Raw genomic sequence first — 17,975 nt, forward strand, 5'->3', positions numbered from 1 at the left:
TGTCTCTCCAAAGGGCCTTGTGGGGGAACTGTCTTCAAATAGAGCATCCCCTGTGTGTGTGGTGTGTCGGTACGTGTGTGTCGACATGTCTGAGGTAAAAGGCTCCCCTAAGGAGGAGATGGAGCTAATATGTGTGTGAGAGGGTGTCTCCGTCGACAACGCCGACACCTGTTTGGATATGTGTAAGTGCTAAGGTGAATTTATTGCACAAAAGATTAGAGAACAGACAGGAAATCTACCCATGTCTGTCCCTATGGCGCAGAGACCTTCAGAGTCTCACAATGCTCACTATCCAAAATAATAGACACTTATATCGACACGGAGTTTGACTCCTGTGTCGACTACGATAATGCAAAGTTACAGCCAAAAGGGCAGAAAAGTATTCAATATATGATTATTGTAATAAAGATGATTTGCATATCACTGATGACTCATCTGTCCCTGACACAAGGGTACACATTTTAAGGGGAAGAAAGCTGAGGTAAATTTCCCTCCTCTCATGAGGAAAAAGAGCGGGAATCTCCAGACAAGAGACTGCAGCTTCCCACAAAGAATTCTCCACTAGGGCCAGGATGTGATGGGAATCTTCCCCTAGGGTGTCACGTTTGCCCAAAAGGTAGCCCTAGCTATTCTCAGGGATCCTGCAGATAGCGTGCACATTTTGGTACACTACTCAGACCGGCGATTGTGTCGGCATGGGTTTATAGCGCTGTGGCGGCGTGGACAGGTACCTTATCAGCAGAAATTGAGACCCTAGTATGTATATACATATATATATGTATATATATATATATATATTAAAGATGCTGTCTTAAGAGATATATATCATAAAACATGCCCAAAGAGACATGAGTATACTGGGTCCTAGAGGCAAAGCTATGTCGATTTCTGCTTGACGTATCCTGTAGAATATGCAATGGACAGATGATGCCAACTTAAGGGGCATTTGGAAGGCTGAGGATTGTGTGGAGAAGGGTTCTCGGACCTGGTCTCCACAGCTATAGCTGGTAATTCTTGATATTTTGCCTTATATTCCTGCACAGCCTAGGAAAGCACGTCATTATCAAATGCAGCCTTTCGAACAAAGAGACAAGAAAGTCCGAGGTGCGTCCTTTCTTGCCAGTGGCGGGGGCAGAGGAAACCAGCTGCACAACACAGCTAGTTCCCAGGAACAGAAGTCCTCCCCGGCCTCTACGAAAATCCACTGCATGTCGCTGGGGCTCCACAGGCGGAGCTAGGCCCGGTGGGGGCACGCTTTCGTAAGTTCAGCCACATGTGGGTTCACTCCCTGTTAGATCCCTGGGCAATAGATATTGTGTCTCAGGGATACAAGCTGGACTTTGAGAAGATGCCTCCTCACTGCCGGCCCTGCCGGCTTCCCCCCCCCCCCCCCCCGAGAGGGAAACAGGGTTAACTGCAATTCACAAATTGTATCTTCAACAGGTGGTGGTCAAGGTTCCCCTCCTTCAACAAGGAGGGGGTTATTATTCGACCATGTTGTAGTCCCGAAACCAGATGGTTCGGTCAGACCCATATTGAATTTAAAATCCCTGAACATATACTTGAAAAGTTCAAGTTCAAGATGGAATCGCTCAGAGCGGTCATCGCAAGGGAGGGGGATTTTATGGTGTCTCTGGACATAAAGGATGCTTACCTTCATGTCCCCGTTTATCCACCTCATCAGGAGTACCTCAGGTTTGTGGTACAGGATTGTCATTACCAATTCCAGACGTTGCCGTTTGGTCTGTCCACGGCACCGAGAATATTTACCAAGGTAATGGCAGTAATAATGGTGCTCCTGCGAAAGCAAGGAGTCACAATTATCCCATACTTGGACGATCTCCTCATAAAGGCGAGGTCCAGAGAGCAGTTGCTGATTAGTGTAGCACGCTCTCGGGAAGTGTTACAACAGCACGGCTGGATTCTGAATATTCCAAAGTCGCAGCTGATTCCTACGACGCGTCTGCCCTTCCTGGGCATGATTCTGGACACAGACCAGAAGAAGGTTTTTCTCCCGACGGAGAAAGCTCAGGAACTCATGACACTGGTCAGAGACCTCTTAAAACCAAAACAGGTGTCGGTGCATCACTGCACGAGAGTCCTGGGAAAGATGGTGGCGTCATACGAGGCCATTCCCTTTTGCAGGTTCCATGCGAGGACCTTTTCAATGGGATCTGTTGGACAAGTGGTCCAGATCGCATCTACAGATGCATCGGCTGATCACCCTATCCCCCAGGGCCAGGGTGTCTCTTCTGTGGTGGCTGCAGAGTACTCACCTTCTCGAGGGCCGCAGGTTCGGCATTCAGGACTGGGTCCTGGTGACCACGGATGCAAGCCTCCGAGGGTGGGGGGGGCAGTCACTCAGGGAAGAAGTTTCCAAGGGCTGTAGTCAAGTCAGGAGACTTGCCTTCACATCAATATCCTGGAACTAAGGGCCATATACAACGCCCTAAGTCAAGCGGAGACCCTGCTTCACAACCAATCGGTGCTGATTCAATCAGACAACATCACCGCAGTGGCTCATGTAAACCGCCAAGGCGGCACAAAGAGCAGGGTGGCGATGGCGGAAGCCACCAGAATTCTTCGATGGGCGGAGAATCACGTACGAGCACTGTCAGCAGTGTTCATTCCGGGAGTGGACAACTGGGAAGCAGACTTCCTCAGCAGGCACGACCTCCACCCGGGAGAGTGGGGACTTCATCAAGAAGTCTTTGCGCAGATTGTAGGTCGTGGGAACTGCCACAGGTGGACATGATGGCATCCCGCCTCAGCAAAAAGCTACAGAGGTATTGCACCAGGTCAAGAGACCCTCAGGCGATAGCTGTAGATGCACTGGTGACACCGTGGATGTTCCAGTCGGTTTATGTGTTTCCTCCTCTTCCTCTCATACCCAAGGTGCTGAGAATCATAAGAAAAAGAGGAGTGAGAACAATACTCATTGTTCCGGATTGGCCAAGAAGGACTTGGTATCCAGAGCTGCAAGAAATGCTCACAGAGGGCCTCTAAGGCAGGATCTGTTGCAGCAGGGACCTTGTCTGTTCCAAGACTTACCGCGGCTGCGTTTGACGGCATGGCGGTTGAACGCCGGATCCTAGTAGAAAAAGGGATTCCGGATGAGGTTATTCCTACGCCAATAAAGGCTAGGAAGGACATGACGGCTAAACATTATCACCGTATACGGCGAAAAAATGTTGCTTGGTGTGAGGCCAGGAATGCCCCTACAGAGGAATTCCAGCTGGGCCGTTTCCTTCACTTCCTACAGTCGGGAGTGACTTTGGGCCTAAAATTGGGGTCCATTAAGGTCCAGATTTCAGCCCTATCCATTTTCTTTCAAAAAGAACTAGCTTCTCTACCTGAAGTTCAGACGTCTGTACAGGGAGTGCTGCATATTCAGCCCCCGTTTGTGCCTCCAGTGGCACCTTGGGATCTTTACGTGGTGTTGAGTTTCCTGAAATCGCACTGGTTTGAGCCGCTTAAAACCGTGGAGTTAAAATATCTCACGTGGAAGGTGGTCATGCTATTAGCCTTGGCTTCGGCTAGGCGTGTGTCAGAATTGGTGGCTTTGTCACATAAAAGCCCCTATTTGGTTTTCCATATGGACAGGGCAGAATTGCGGACTCGTCCGCAATTTCTGCCAAATGTGGTGTCATCTTTTCATATGAACCAACCTATTGTGGTGCCTGTGGCTACTCGTAACTTGGAGGATTCCGAGTTACTGGATGTAGTCAGGGTTTTGAAGGTTTATGCAGCCAGAACGGCTAGAGTCAGGAAAACTGAGTCGCTGTTTATCCTGTATGCATCCAACAAGCTGGGTGCTCCTGCTTCAAAGCAAACTATTGCTCGCTGGATCTGTAACACGATCCAGCAGGCTCATTCTGCGGCTGGATTGCCGCTTCCAAAATCAGTAAAAGCCCACTCCACAAGGAAGGTGGGCTCTTCTTGGGCGGCTGCCCGAGGGGTCTCGGCATTACAGCTTTGCCGAGCGGCTACTTGGTCAGGTTCAAACACCTTTGCAAAGTTCTACAAGTTTGATACCCTGGCTGAGGAGGACCTTGTGTTTGGTCATTCGGTGCTGCAGAGTCATCCGCACTCTCCCGCCCGTTTGGGAGCTTTGGTATAATCCCCATGGTCCTTACGGAGTCCCCAGCATCCACTAGGACGTTAGAGAAAATAAGATTTTACTTACCGGTAAATCTATTTCTCGTAGTCCGTAGTGGATGCTGGGCGCCCGTCCCAAGTGCGGACTTCTTCTGCAATACTTGTATATAGTTATTGCTTAAATAAGGGTTATGTTATGGTTGCATCAGGTTTGTCTGATGCTCTGTTGTTGTTCATACTGTTAACTGGGTAAATTTATCACGAGTTATACGGTGTGATTGGTGTGGCTGGTATGAGTCTTACCCTGGATTCCAAAATCCTTTCCTTGTACTGTCAGCTCTTCCGGGCACAGTTTCCTTAACTGAGGTCTGGAGGAGGGGCATAGAGGGAGGAGCCAGTGCACACCAGATAGTACTAAATCTTTCTTTAGAGTGCCCAGTCTCCTGCGGAGCCCGCTATTCCCCATGGTCCTTACGGAGTCCCCAGCATCCACTACGGACTACGAGAAATAGAATTACCGGTAAGTAAAATCTTATTTCTCTATCGTCCTAAGTGGATGCTGGGGTTCCTGAAAGGACCATGGGGAATAGCGGCTCCGCAGGAGACAGGGCACAAAAAAGTAAAGCTTTTACCAGATCAGGTGGTGTGCACTGGCTCCTCCCCCTATGACCCTCCTCCAGACTCCAGTTAGATTTTGTGCCCGAACGAGAAGGGTGCAATCTAGGTGGCTCTCCTAAAGAGCTGCTTAGAGAAAGTTTAGCTTAGGTTTTTTACTTTACAGTGAGTCCTGCTGGCAACAGGATCACTGCAACGAGGGACTTAGGGGAGAAGTAGTGAACTCACCTGCGTGCAGAGTGGATTTGCTGCTTGGCTACTGGACACTAGCTCCAGAGGGACGATCACAGGTACAGCCTGGATGGTCACCGGAGCCGCGCCGCCGGCCCCCTTGCAGACGCTGAAGAGAGAAGAGGTCCAAAATCGGCGGCTGAAGACTCCTGAGTCTTCATAAAGGTAGCGCACAGCACTGCAGCTGTGCGCCATTTTCCTCTCAGCACACTTCACACAACAGTCACTGAGGGTGCAGAGCGCTGGGGGGGGCGCTCTGAGAGGCAAATAAAAACCTTATTAGAGGCAAAAAATACCTCACATATAGCCCACAGAGGCTATATGGAGATATTTAACCCCTGCCTAACTTCAAAAATAGCGGGAGACGAGCCCGCCGAAAAAGGGGCGGGGCCTATCTCCTCAGCACACAGCGCCATTTTCTCTCACAGAAAAGCTGGAGAGAAGGCTCCCAGGCTCTCCCCTGCACTGCACTACAGAAACAGGGTTAAAACAGAGAGGGGGGGCACTGATTTTGGCGATATTGTATATATATAAAAGATGCTATAAGGGAGAAACACTTATATAAGGTTGTCCCTATATAATTATAGCGTTTTTGGTGTGTGCTGGCAGACTCTCCCTCTGTCTCCCCAAAGGGCTAGTGGGTCCTGTCCTCTGTCAGAGCATTCCCGGTGTGTGTGCTGTGTGTCGGTACGTGTGTGTCGACATGTATGAGGACGATGTTGGTGAGGAGGCGGAGAAATTGCCTGTAATGGTGATGTCACTCTCTAGGGAGTCGACACCGGAATGGATGGCTTATTTAGAGAATTACGTGAGAATGTCAACACGCTGCAAGGTCGGTTGACGACATGAGACGGCCGACAATCTATTAGGACCGGTCCAGGCGTCTCAGAAACACCGTCAGGGGTTTTAAAAACGCCCATTTACCTCAGTCGGTCGACACAGACACAGACACGGACACTGAATACAGTGTCGACGGTGAATAAACAAACGTATTTCTCATTAGGGCCACACGTTAAGGGCAATGAAGGAGGTGTTACGTGTTTCTGATACTACAAGTACCACAAGAAAGGGTATTATGTGGGAGTGAAAAAACTACCTGTAGTTTTTCCTGAATCAGATAAAATAAAATGAAGTGTGTGATGATGCGTAGGGTTACCCCGATAGCAAATATTGGCGTTATACCCTTTCCCGCCAGAAATTAGAGTACGTTGGGAAACACCCCTTAGGGTGATAAGGCGCTCACACGCTTATCAAGTGGCGTTACCGTCTCCAGATACGGCCGCCCTCAAGGAGCCAGCTGATAGGAAGCTGGAAAAATATCCTAACAAGTATATACACACATACGGTGGTTATACTGCGACCAGCGATCGCCATCAGCCTGGAGATGCAGTGCTGGGTTGGCTTGGTCGGATTCCCTGACTGAAAATATTTTATTCATGTAGAGCATTTAATAGGATGCATTCTATATATATGTATGTGAGATGCACAGAGGGATATTTGCTCTCTGGCATCAAGATAAGTGCGTTGTCCATATCTCCCAGAAGATGTCAGGGACACGACAGTGGTCAGGTGATACAGATCCCATACGGCAGATGGAAGTATTGCTGTATAAAGGGAAGGAGTTATTTGGGGGTCGGTCCATCGGACCTGGGGACCACAGCAACAGCTGGGAAATCCAACCTTTTTTACCCCAAGTTACATCTCAGCTAAAAAAGACACCGTCTTTTCAGCCTCAATCTTTCCTTTCCCATGAGGGCATGCAGGCAAAAGGCCAGTCATATCTGCCCAGACATAGAGGTAAGGGAAGTAGACTGCAGCAGGCAACCCTTTCCCAGGAAAAGAAGCCCTCCACCGCGTCTGCCAAGTCCTCAGCATGACGCTGGGGCCGTGCAAGCGGACTCAAGGTGGGGGGGTAGTCTCAAGAGTCTCAGGGCGCAGTGGGATCACTCGCAAGTTGACCCCTAGATCGTACGAGTATTATCCCAGGGGTAAAGATTGGAGAGTCGAGACATCTTCTCCTCGCAGGTTCCTGAAGTCTGCTTTACCAACGGCTCCCTCCGACAGGGAGGCAGCATTGGAAACAATTCACAAGCTGTATATCCAGCAGGTGATAATCAAAGTACCCCTCCTACGACAAGGAAAAGGGTATTATTTTTCCACACTATATTGTGGTACTGAAGCCAGACGGCTTGGTGACACATAGTCTAAATCTAAAATGTTTTGAACACTTACATAAAAGGTTCAAATCGAGATAAAGTCACTCAGAGCAGTGATAGCGAACCGGAAAAAAGGGGACTATATGGTGTCCCTGGACATCAAGGATTACCTCCATGTCCAAATTTTGTCCTTCTCATCAAGGGTACCTCTGGTTCGTGGTACAGAACTGTCAATATCAGTTTCAGACGATGCCGTTTGAATTATCCACGGCACCCCGGGCCTTTTTACCAAGGTAATGGCCGAAATAGATGTTTCTTCAAAGAAAAAAGGCATCTAAATTATCCCTTACTTGCACGACCTAAAAAGGGCAAGTTCCAAAGAACAGTTGGAGGTCGGAAGAGCACTATCTAAAGTAGTTCTTCGACGGCACGACTGGATTCTAAATATTCCAAGAATCGCAGCTGTTTTCCGACGATACGTCTGCTGTTCCTAGGGATGACTCTGGACACGGTTCAGAAAAAGGTTTTTCTTCCCGAGGAAAAAGCCAAGGAGTTATCCGACCTGTCAGGAACCTCCTAAAACCAGGAAAGGTGTCTGTACATCAATGCACAAGAGTCCTGGGAAAAATGGTGGCTTTTTACGAAGCAATTCCATTCGGCAGATTCCATGCAAGAATTTTCCAAAGGGATCTGTTGGACAAATGGTCAGGGTCGCATCCTCAGATGCACCTGCGAATAACCCTGTCGCCAAGGACAAGGGTATATCTTCTGTGGTGGTTGCAAAAGGCTCATCTATTGGAGGGCCGCAGATTCGGCATACAGGATTTGATCCTGGTGACCACGGACGCCAGCCTGAGAGGTTGGGGAGCAGTCACACAAGGAAGAAACTTCCAGGGGGTATGGACGAACCTGGAAAAGTCTCTTCACATAAACATTCTGGTACTAAGAGCAATCTAAAATGCTCTAAGCCAGGCGGAACCACTCCTGCAAGGAAAACCGGTGTTGATTCAGTCGGACAACATCACGGCGGTCGCCCATGTAAACAGACAGGGCGGCACAAGAAGCAGGAGTGCAATGGCAGAAGCTGCCAAGATTCTTCGCTGGGCGGAGAATCACGTAATAGCACTGTCAGCAGTGTTCTTCCCGGGCGTGGACAACTGGGAAGCAGACTTCCTCAGCAGACACGATATTCACCCGGGAGAGGGGGGTCTTCATCCAGAAGTCTTCCACATGCTAATAAACTGTTGGGAAAGACCAATGGTAGACATGATGGCGTCTCGCCTCAACAAGAAACTGGACAAGTATTGCGCCAGGTCAAGAGATCCACAGGCAATAGCTGTGGACGCACTGGTAACACCTTGGGTGTACAAATCAGTATATGTGTTTCCTCCTCTGCCTCTCATACCAAAGGTATTGAAGATTATACGGTGAGGAGGAGTAAGAACAATACTAGTGGCTCCGGATTGGCCAAGAAGGACTTGGTACCCGGAACTTCAAGAGTTGGTCACGGACGACCCGTGCCCTCTACTTCGGAGAAGGGACCTGCTACAACAGGGTCCCTGTCTCTTTCAAGACTTACCGCGGCTGCGTTTGACGGCATGGCGGTTGAACGCCAGATCCTAAAAGGGAAAGGCATTCCAGAAGAAGTCATTCCTACCTTGATTAAGGCAAGGAAGGAAGTCACCGCGAAACATTATCACCGCATTTGGCGAAAATATGTCGCGTGGTGCGAGGATCGGAGTGTTCCGACGGAGGAATTTCAACTGGGTCGTTTCCTACATTTCCTACAATCAGGATTGTCTATGGGTCTCAAATTGAGATCTATTAAGGTTCAAATTTCGGCCCTGTCAATATTCTTCCAAAAAGAATTGGCCTCAGTTCCTGAGGTACAGACTTTTGTTAAAGGAGTACTGCATATACAGCCTCCTGTGGTGCCTCCGGTGGCACCGTGGGATCTAAAAGTAGTTTTAGATTTCCTCAAATCCCATTGGTTTGAACCATTGAAAAAGGTGGATTTTAAATATCTCACATGGAAAGTGACTATGTTACTGGCCCTGGCTTCCGCCAGGAGAGTATCTGAATTGGCGGCTTTATCTTATAAAAGCCCTTATCTAATCTTCCATTCGGATAGGGCAGAACTGAGGACTCGTCCGCATTTTCTCCCTAAGGTGGTATCAGCGTTTCACCTGAACCAACCTATTGTGGTGCCTGCGGCCACTGGCGACTTGGAGGACTCCAAGTTGTTGGACGTTGTCAGAGCCTTAAAAATATACATTTCAAGGACGGCTGAAGTCAGAAAATCTGACTCGCTGTTGATACTATATGCACCCAACAAGTTGGGTGCCCCTGCTTCTAAGCAGACGATTGCTCGTTGGATTTGTAACACAATTCAACTTGCTCATTCTGTGGCAGGCCTGCCACAGCCTAAATCTGTTAAGGCCCATTCCACAAGGAAGGTGGGCTCATCTTGGGCGGCTGCCCGAGGGGTCTCGGCATTACAATTCTGCCGAGCAGCTACGTGGTCGGGGGAAAACACGTTTGTAAAATTCTACAAATTTGATACCCTGGCAAAAGAGGACTTGGAATTCTCTCATTCGGTGCTGCAGAGTCATCCGCACTCTCCCGCCCGTTTGGGAGCTTTGGTATAATCCCCATGGTCCTTTCAGGAACCCCAGCATCCACTTAGGACGATAGAGAAAATAAGAATTTACTTACCGATAATTCTATTTCTCGGAGTCCGTAGTGGATGCTGGGCGCCCATCCCAAGTGCGGATTATCTGCAATACTGTACATAGTTATTGTTAACAAATTCGGGTTATATTGTTAAGGAGCCATCTTTAAGAGGCTCTTTCTGTTATCATACTGTTAACTGGGTTTAGATCACAAGTTGTACGGTGTGATTGGTGTGGCTGGTATGAGTCTTACCCGGGATTCAAATTGCCTCCCTTATTGTGTACGCTCGTCCGGGCACAGTACCTAACTGGAGTCTGGAGGAGGGTCATAGGGGGAGGAGCCAGTGCACACCACCTGATCTGGTAAAAGCTTTACTTTTTTGTGCCCTGTCTCCTGCGGAGCCGCTATTCCCCATGGTCCTTTCAGGAACCCCAGCATCCACTACGGACTCCGAGAAATAGAATTATCGGTAAGTAAATTCTTATTTTTCTTACTTATAAAATTGCCCTTGTATCATTTCAGCAGCTAAGTCATCAGTTTGTTTGTTTCTTTTTTCTTCTTCTCTGTCCTTAATGAACCTGCTTCAGCTACTAAAATATCCTAATTGCCAGAAATGAAACAGTAAACTGAAAAATCATCAGATTGTGCAACTCGATGTTAGATTGTTTCAGTGCACATCTTTTAATTAATCATTTATGATTAATTCCAATAGCACTCCACTTGTCAGGAGCATAAACACCATCATATATCATCCCCCTACCATGCTTAATGCACGTACGCATCCAATTCCCTTAAATAGAAAAACAACCACAAAAAAAACTTCACTTCATGTACACTTTTAATTCAAGACTTCAGTCTGTGTTTGTTGTGGTCTTTTACACAATCAATAGCAAGTTTCCAGTCACTGGCATTTCTATAATGGGTGCAGTGTGTGCAGTGCACACGGGCCCCTGAGTCCAGAGGGGGCCCACACCGCACACACTGCACCCATATTTTTAATACTCAACCTCCGGAGTCCCGACGTCACCGCCGCTGTTAAAACCCCCGTGAGTTCTGCGCATGCGCAGCAGAGAAGTCTCTCGGAAAATAGCCACCACGCCATTTTCTCAGAGATCTGCGCATGCGCAGTATAGTCTGAGCCCTCTAGTGCTCAGACTCTACAGCGCTACTGCATAGAGGAGGGGGCCCGTACGGAGGAGGCAGCACACGGGCCTCCTCCTCTCTTAAAGCGGCCCTGTTTCCAGTGGTGGATTTTACCTAGGGGCAGCTGTAAAGAACCCCCAGCAAAGACAGCCTAGCAGTAGCAATGGCTTCCTATTGGATGCGCTTTTTGCTAATCACATGATGGAAAGACGGTCCCAGCTGGAGGTATTTTCTCCCCCTGTGGGAGATTTAACAAAGCTTGGAGAGAGACGAAATGGAAAGAGATAAAGTACTAATCAGCTTCAGTCATGTTACAGGCTATGGGGGTAATTCCAAGTTGATCGCAGCAGGAAATTTTTTAGCAATTGGGCAAAACCATGTGCACTGCAGGGGGGGCAGATATAACATTTGCAGAGAGAGTTAGATTTGGGTGGGTTATTTTGTTTCTGTGCAGGGTAAATACTGGCTGCTTTATTTTTACACTGCAATTTAGATTGCAGATTGAACTCACCACACCCAAATCTATCTCTCTCTGCACATGTTATATCTGCCTCCTCTGCACTGCACATGGGGGGTCATTCCGAGTTGTTCGCTCGGTAAAAATCTTCGCATCGCAGCGATTTTCCGCTTAATGCGCATGCGCAATGTCCGCACTGCGACTGCGCCAAGTAAATTTGCTATGCAGTTAGGATTTTTACTCACGGCTTTTTCATCGTTCTGGCGATCGTAATGTGATTGACAGGAAATGGGTGTTACTGGGCGGAAACAGGCCGTTTTATGGGCGTGTGGGAAAAAACGCTACCGTTTCCGGAAAAAACGCAGGAGTGGCCGGAGAAACGGGGGAGTGTCTGGGCGAACGCTGGGTGTGTTTGTGACGTCAAACCAGGAACGACAAGCACTGAAATGATCGCAGATACCGAGTAAGTCTGGAGCTACTCAGAAACTGCTACGAGGTGTGTAATCGCAATATTGCGAATACATCGTTCGCAATTTTAAGATGCTAAGATTCACTCCCAGTAGGCGGCGGCTTAGCATGAGCAAATCTGCTAAAATCCGCTTGCGAGCGAACAACTCGGAATGACCCCCATGGTTTTGCCCAACTGCTAAAAAATGTCATGCTGCGATCAACTTGGAAATTGGAATTACCCCCTATGTTTGAAAAATGACAGGAGCTGGTTGGCTGGTACTTTATCTCTCTCCAATATTTGATAAATCGATGATACTGCCAGTCTGGATGCAGTTCCAATAGGAAGCCACCCCCCTGTTATAACAGCATCGCTATCTAGCTTCTAGGGGTGGCAGCAGACATAACCCTTAGAAGCCTGTGTACTGTTAATTTGTGCGCATGTGCAGGATCGCAAACTCACGCATGTTCACATTTCAGATATGCAGGCCACCCTGTGAAATAGTGGGAGGAGCCGCTTCTGCTAGTTTCCTGTTAGTGGGCCTTCTACAGAGTTGAACACAAGTCCCAACGCGAGCTCAGGGAAAACAGAAACCTACCGTGGAGCAGAAGGACATGCCCAGGAGCCTAGTGAATGCAAGTATGGATGATGATAATTTACATAGGCTGACAGGGACTAATTTGTAATCAACACAGAGTTGGGCCTATGCATAAATATGCCTGCTTTCCAATGTATACAACTCTGCCTGCTTTCCAGTGTATACAACTCTTCCTGCTTTCCAATGTATACAACTCTGCCTGCTTTCCAGTGTATACAACTCTTCCTGCTTACCAATGTATACAACTCTGTCTGCTTTCCAGTGTATACAACTCTTCCTGCTTTCCAATGTATACAACTCTGCCTGCTTTCCAATGTATACAACTCTGCCTGCTTTCCAATGTATACAACTCTGCCTGCTTTCCAATGTATACAACTCTGTCTGCTTTCCAGTGTATACAACTCTTCCTGCTTTCCAATGTATACAACTCTGCCTGCTTTCCAATGTATACAACTCTTCCTGCTTTCCAATGTATACAACTCTGCCTGCTTTCCAATGTATACAACTCTGCCTGCTTTCCAGTGTATACAACTCTTCCTGCTTTCCAATGTATACAACTCTTCCTGCTTTCCAATGTATACAACTCTGCCTGCTTTCCAATGTATACAACTCTGCCTGCTTTCCAATGTATACAACTCTGCCTGCTTTCCAATGTATACAACTCTGCCTGCTTTCCAAAGTATACTACTCTTTCCAATGTGTACAACTCTGGTGCAAGTGCCCAGTGACAATGTTGACCACTATAAGATGAACAGCGATGAAAAGCGTACGGATGGGAGCTGTCTGACCACAGAAAAGTATACAACTCTGCATACAGAGGGGGGTGCAGACCACACCTGGATGTCACCCTTCCAGGGGGTAAACACCAAACTATTGGCTCCTCCCCAAGTGTCAGGGAACAAGGTGCTGCACTGTGACATTATCATGCAACAACTCCAGGAATGCCCCCACGAGGCCACGCCCTAGATAAATGTAAATGGAGGCTTCCCGAGAGGTCACACACCTTTTTCGCTAATGCAGGCTTTTTGGTATCATCAACATCAGTTCCGCCACTGTGCATATGACTGAATGTATACGATTAGTCCTGTGTGCATAATACAGGAGCAATTCCGACTTTTCCGACTTTGTTGCAGTCAGCTCTCAACAGCCCCATGTTTTTTAGTAGAGAAAGAAACTATTCTGTCAGCTGCTCTTCATCCTTACTCACTTTATCATGCAACACCATGACTTTGATATGCAAATTGTTCCAACAACTCTTTCCAACCTATATATTTTTTGTTCAAAATATTGATCTGGATATGTCTTTTTCTCATTTTTGTTTTACCCATTGTTTGTCTTAACCTGCTATGATCAGTGATTTAAGTGGAAACTTGGAAGTGATGGCATGGAAAAAGTGAATGGAGTTTTGGGATGAAAGCAGTAGGAGTGGTGGTAGGGTATACCGCCATATGTATTCCGGCCCACTTCCACCACCGGCTCTTATGTTAGCTCTTCATTTACACAATTGAAAACGGACTTTTCACTGCATCTTATGCAGCATAGAGTTTTTACTTTTAAGTGTTTTTCATATTTTATGAGTAGGTATAAAAAAGATACAAATGAATACCCCCTTATACGTTGGCCCTATAGATATTTTAGTTTTACTTTATATTTAATAATAAACAGTTACAGGCATCTATAGATTACAAATAAAGTATATAGAATCCAGGTATAATGGATTCTTTAAGTTACACAAATGTAGGAGACCAAGGGGGTAATTCTGAGTTGATCGCAGCAGCACGTTTTTTAGCAATTGGGCAAAACCATGTGCACTGCAGGTGTGACAGATATAACATTTGCAGAGAGAGTTAGATTTGGGTGGGTTATTTTGTTTCTGTGCAGGGTAAATACTGGCTGCTTTATTTTTACACTGCAATTTAGATTTCAGTTTGAATACACCCCACCCAAATCTTACTCTCTCTGCACATGTTATATCTGCCTTCCCTGCAGTGCACATGGTTTTTCCCAACTGCTAACAAAAATCCTGCTGCGATCAACTCAGAATTACCCCCCAAGTGTATAAAGGTACACGCTTATTAATGGGCCTTGGGCCTAATTCAGAGGTGATCGCAGCAGCAAATTTGTTAGCAGTTAGGCAAAACCATGGTGGTCATTCCGAGTTGATCGCTCGCTAGCAGTTTTTAGCAGCCATGCAAACGCTATGCCGCCGCCCACTGAGAGTGTATTTTAGCTTAGCAGAAGTGCGAACGAAAGGATCGCAGAGCGGCTACCAATTTTTTTTTGTGCTGTTTCTGAGTAGCTCTAAACCTACTCAGCGCTTGTGATCACTTCAGACTGTTCAGTTCCTGTTTTGACGTCACAAACACGCCCTGCGTTCGCCCAGCCACGCCTGCGTTTTTCTTGGTACGCCTGTGTTTTTCCGAACACTCCCTGAAAACGGTCAGTTGACACCCAGAAACTCCCACTTCCTGTCAATTACTCTGCAGTCAGCAGTGCGACTGAAAAGCTTCGCTAGACCCTGTGTGAAACTACATAGTTCGGTGTAATAGTACGTCGCATGTGCGCATTGCGCCACATAAGCATGCGCAGAAGTGCCGTTTTTTTGCCTCATCGCTGCACAGCAAATGAATGCAGCTTGCGATCAACTCGGAATGACCCCCATGTGCACTGCAGGAGGGGGCAGATATAACGTGCAGAGAGAATTATATTTGGGTGGGGTGTGTTCAAACTGAAATTTGGATTGCAGTGTAAAAATAAAGCAGGCAGTATTTACCCTGCACAGAAATAATATAACCCTTCCAAATCTAACTCTCTCTGCAAATGTTATATCTGTCACACCTGCAGTGCACATTGGCCCTCATTCCAAGTTGTTCGCTCGCTAGCCGCTTTTCGCAGCAGTACACACGCTAAGCCGCCGCCCTCTGGGAGTGTATCTTAGCTTTGCAGAATTGCGAACGAAGTATTCGCAATATTGCGAAAAGATTTTTCTGTGCAGTTTCTGAGTAGCTCGAGACTTACTCTTCCAGTGCGATCAGTTCAGTGCTTGTCGTTCCTGGTTTGACGTCACAAACACACCCAGCGTTCGCCCAGACACTCCCCCGTTTCTTCAGCCACTCCCGCGTTTTTCCCAGAAACGGCAGCGTTTTTTCACACACTGCCATAAAACGGGCAGTTTCCGCCCAGAAACACCCACTTCCTGTCAATCACACTACGATCACCAGAACGAAGAAAAAACCTTGTAATGCCGTGAGTAAAATACCAAACTTCTTAGCAAATTTACTTGGCGCAGTCGTAGTGCGAACATTGCGCATGCGCAGTTTGCGGAAAATCGCTGCGATGCGATGAAAAAGAACGAGCGGTCAACTCGGAATGAGGGCCATGGTTTTGCCCAACTGCTAACAAATTTGCTGCGATCAACTCTGAATTACCCCCCTAGTCATTACCACTAGTGGGCCTGTTACACATGCGGGAGCGCTAGTGTCTGCATGTCTTATGTAAAGGGACAATCATTATTAGGGGCCCGATAGGGCTGACTAATATTCAGCAAGCTCCAAAACTGACAGTTTTCAGACTTAGTTTCTGTGAACCAGCACTGTTTTCAGACGACACTAGTTCTCAGAGCCTGTCTTCCTATGGGAAGGATTTCCAGGGTAGCAAAGAGGGATCCGAGTGGACCCCTCTGCCCCCTGTCGCTCAGTGTGACTTTTGGCTGGATGCATGAGTGACCTAAGGCTGAAATGGCACTGGGGGTAATTCCAAGTTGATTGCAGCAGGAATTTTGTTAGCATTTGGGCAAAACCATGTGCACTGCAGGGGGGGGGGGGGGGGGGGGCATATATAACATTTGCAGAGAGAGTTAGATTTGGGTGGGTTATTTTGTTTCTGTGCAGGGTAAACACTGGCTGCTTTATTTTTACACTGCAAATTAGATTGCAGATTGAACACACCCCACCCAAATCTAACTCTCTCTGCACATGTTAAATCTGCCTCCTCTGCAGTGCACATGGTTTTGCCCAACAGCTAAAAAATTTCCTGCTGCGATCAACTTGGAATTACCCCCACTCTTAAGCATCATTGCTACATTACTTTCTCTTGCAGTCATACTGATCGTGGGGGAAGCTGCTTTTTGGAGCAGCTGTCCCCTCACTGGAACAATATTGAATTGCTCCAGTAATTTTGTATCTACCGCCACAACTTTGTGATAAATAGGCCTTTAAGACTATAGAATTTTTTTTTATTTGAACTAAGAAATAAAATCCAGAGGTCTTGTGGGCAGGCCTTAAAGTGGTCCTGGAGAGGTGGGGGAACTCATTTACCCCTCCACCTACCCACCCCCCTTCACATTAAGTGGAGCCAGTGCTAGTGCTTTCGGCAGCACCCTGCAAACTATAAATTAGTGCCCTACTTCTCATATTTTATAAAGGGACATTGATCTCACAAAGAAGCAGCGTGGTCACATAACAGTACCCCCGATACAAATTACACCACAAAGTAGCACAATCTTATTCACATTATACCACATGTAGTGCCCCTGATTCATATTACACCACAGTAATGCACCTTATTCAGGTTACATCACTCAGTAGGGTCCTTTATTCACATTGCACTACACAATGGTGAATTAAGGGCCCGCTTTAACCCCTGCTTGTGGGGATAACATGAGTAGGATGGCAGGAAGGGTGAGGAATAGAGGCTCTGTTCGTCACCTTGGAACCCTAAGCCCAATCATTCTTTTAATGCTATTGTTTTGTTGCTTTTAGCAGCTCTATTATTTGATTAAAGAAAGTACTTGCCTCAATAACCGGAAAAAAAATGTAAATATATATTGACAATTTCACATAAATCACTCTAAGCTGTTGTCCAATTCTGCACAGTCCTTTCTACTCCCTAAACGGGTTTGAATTTTGCACCAGCCCAGAGTTGCCAATATTTGGGTCTTATACTATACTTTAATTGGGATATGTTTTCCACCTCTATGTTGTATAAAAAAGTGCATTTATAGTCTCACTCCTACCAATATAATATAAAGCATCATACACTCATAATTAATAGTCCCTTTGTCCCTATGTCCCTCACTTGCATGATTCATTTAAGTCATAAATGTGATTAAACTGTACAGTAAATTTAACAAAATGGGTGGTTCTCATGCCTCTTGGATAAGACCCGCTCATTGCCCTTCTGGAGGTTCTCCGCACAACTGGGGGTATATTTAATAAAGGTTGACTTTCATCGTTTTCAAATCAATAAAAATCAATGTAAATCAATGTTGTGTTTCCATTTCTAAAACTCACATTTAATAACATTTATAAATTTATATAAAAAAAAACATCCATCAGTAAATGTGTGTCTTAGCCCTGGAAACACATCGATTTAGGTCAATTTCAGTGATTTCAAACTGATGAAAATCGACCTTTGGTAAATATACCCCCTAGACCAGTGGTTTCCAAACTTTTTTGAATCACGGCGCCCTAGAATATCAGAATTTTTTTCACGGCACCCCTAGGTGAAAAATTTCTTATTGAGAAATTTAGAAAGAAATATTACATTAAGTAGATC

At 46.6% G+C, this 17,975-nt stretch overlaps 1 protein-coding gene across 2 annotated transcripts in view; it reads left to right on the forward strand.

Annotated features, from left to right (window-relative positions):
- SERTM1 (serine rich and transmembrane domain containing 1) overlaps nt 1-17,975 on the forward strand; it is a 107,211-nt gene that overhangs the window by 21,532 nt on the left and 67,704 nt on the right. Inside the window, exon 2 of one of the 2 annotated variants that reach the window (XM_063957041.1) lies at nt 12,301-12,460. The exons of the other annotated variant lie outside the window; for it this stretch is intronic. The gene's annotated coding sequence lies outside the window, so the exon portion shown is untranslated. The remainder of the gene's footprint in view (nt 1-12,300; nt 12,461-17,975) is intronic. 2 annotated transcript variants of the gene reach the window in all.

Source organism: Pseudophryne corroboree, chromosome 2 (assembly GCF_028390025.1).
Source record: "Pseudophryne corroboree isolate aPseCor3 chromosome 2, aPseCor3.hap2, whole genome shotgun sequence".
NCBI classification, from domain to species: Eukaryota; Metazoa; Chordata; class Amphibia; order Anura; family Myobatrachidae; genus Pseudophryne; species Pseudophryne corroboree.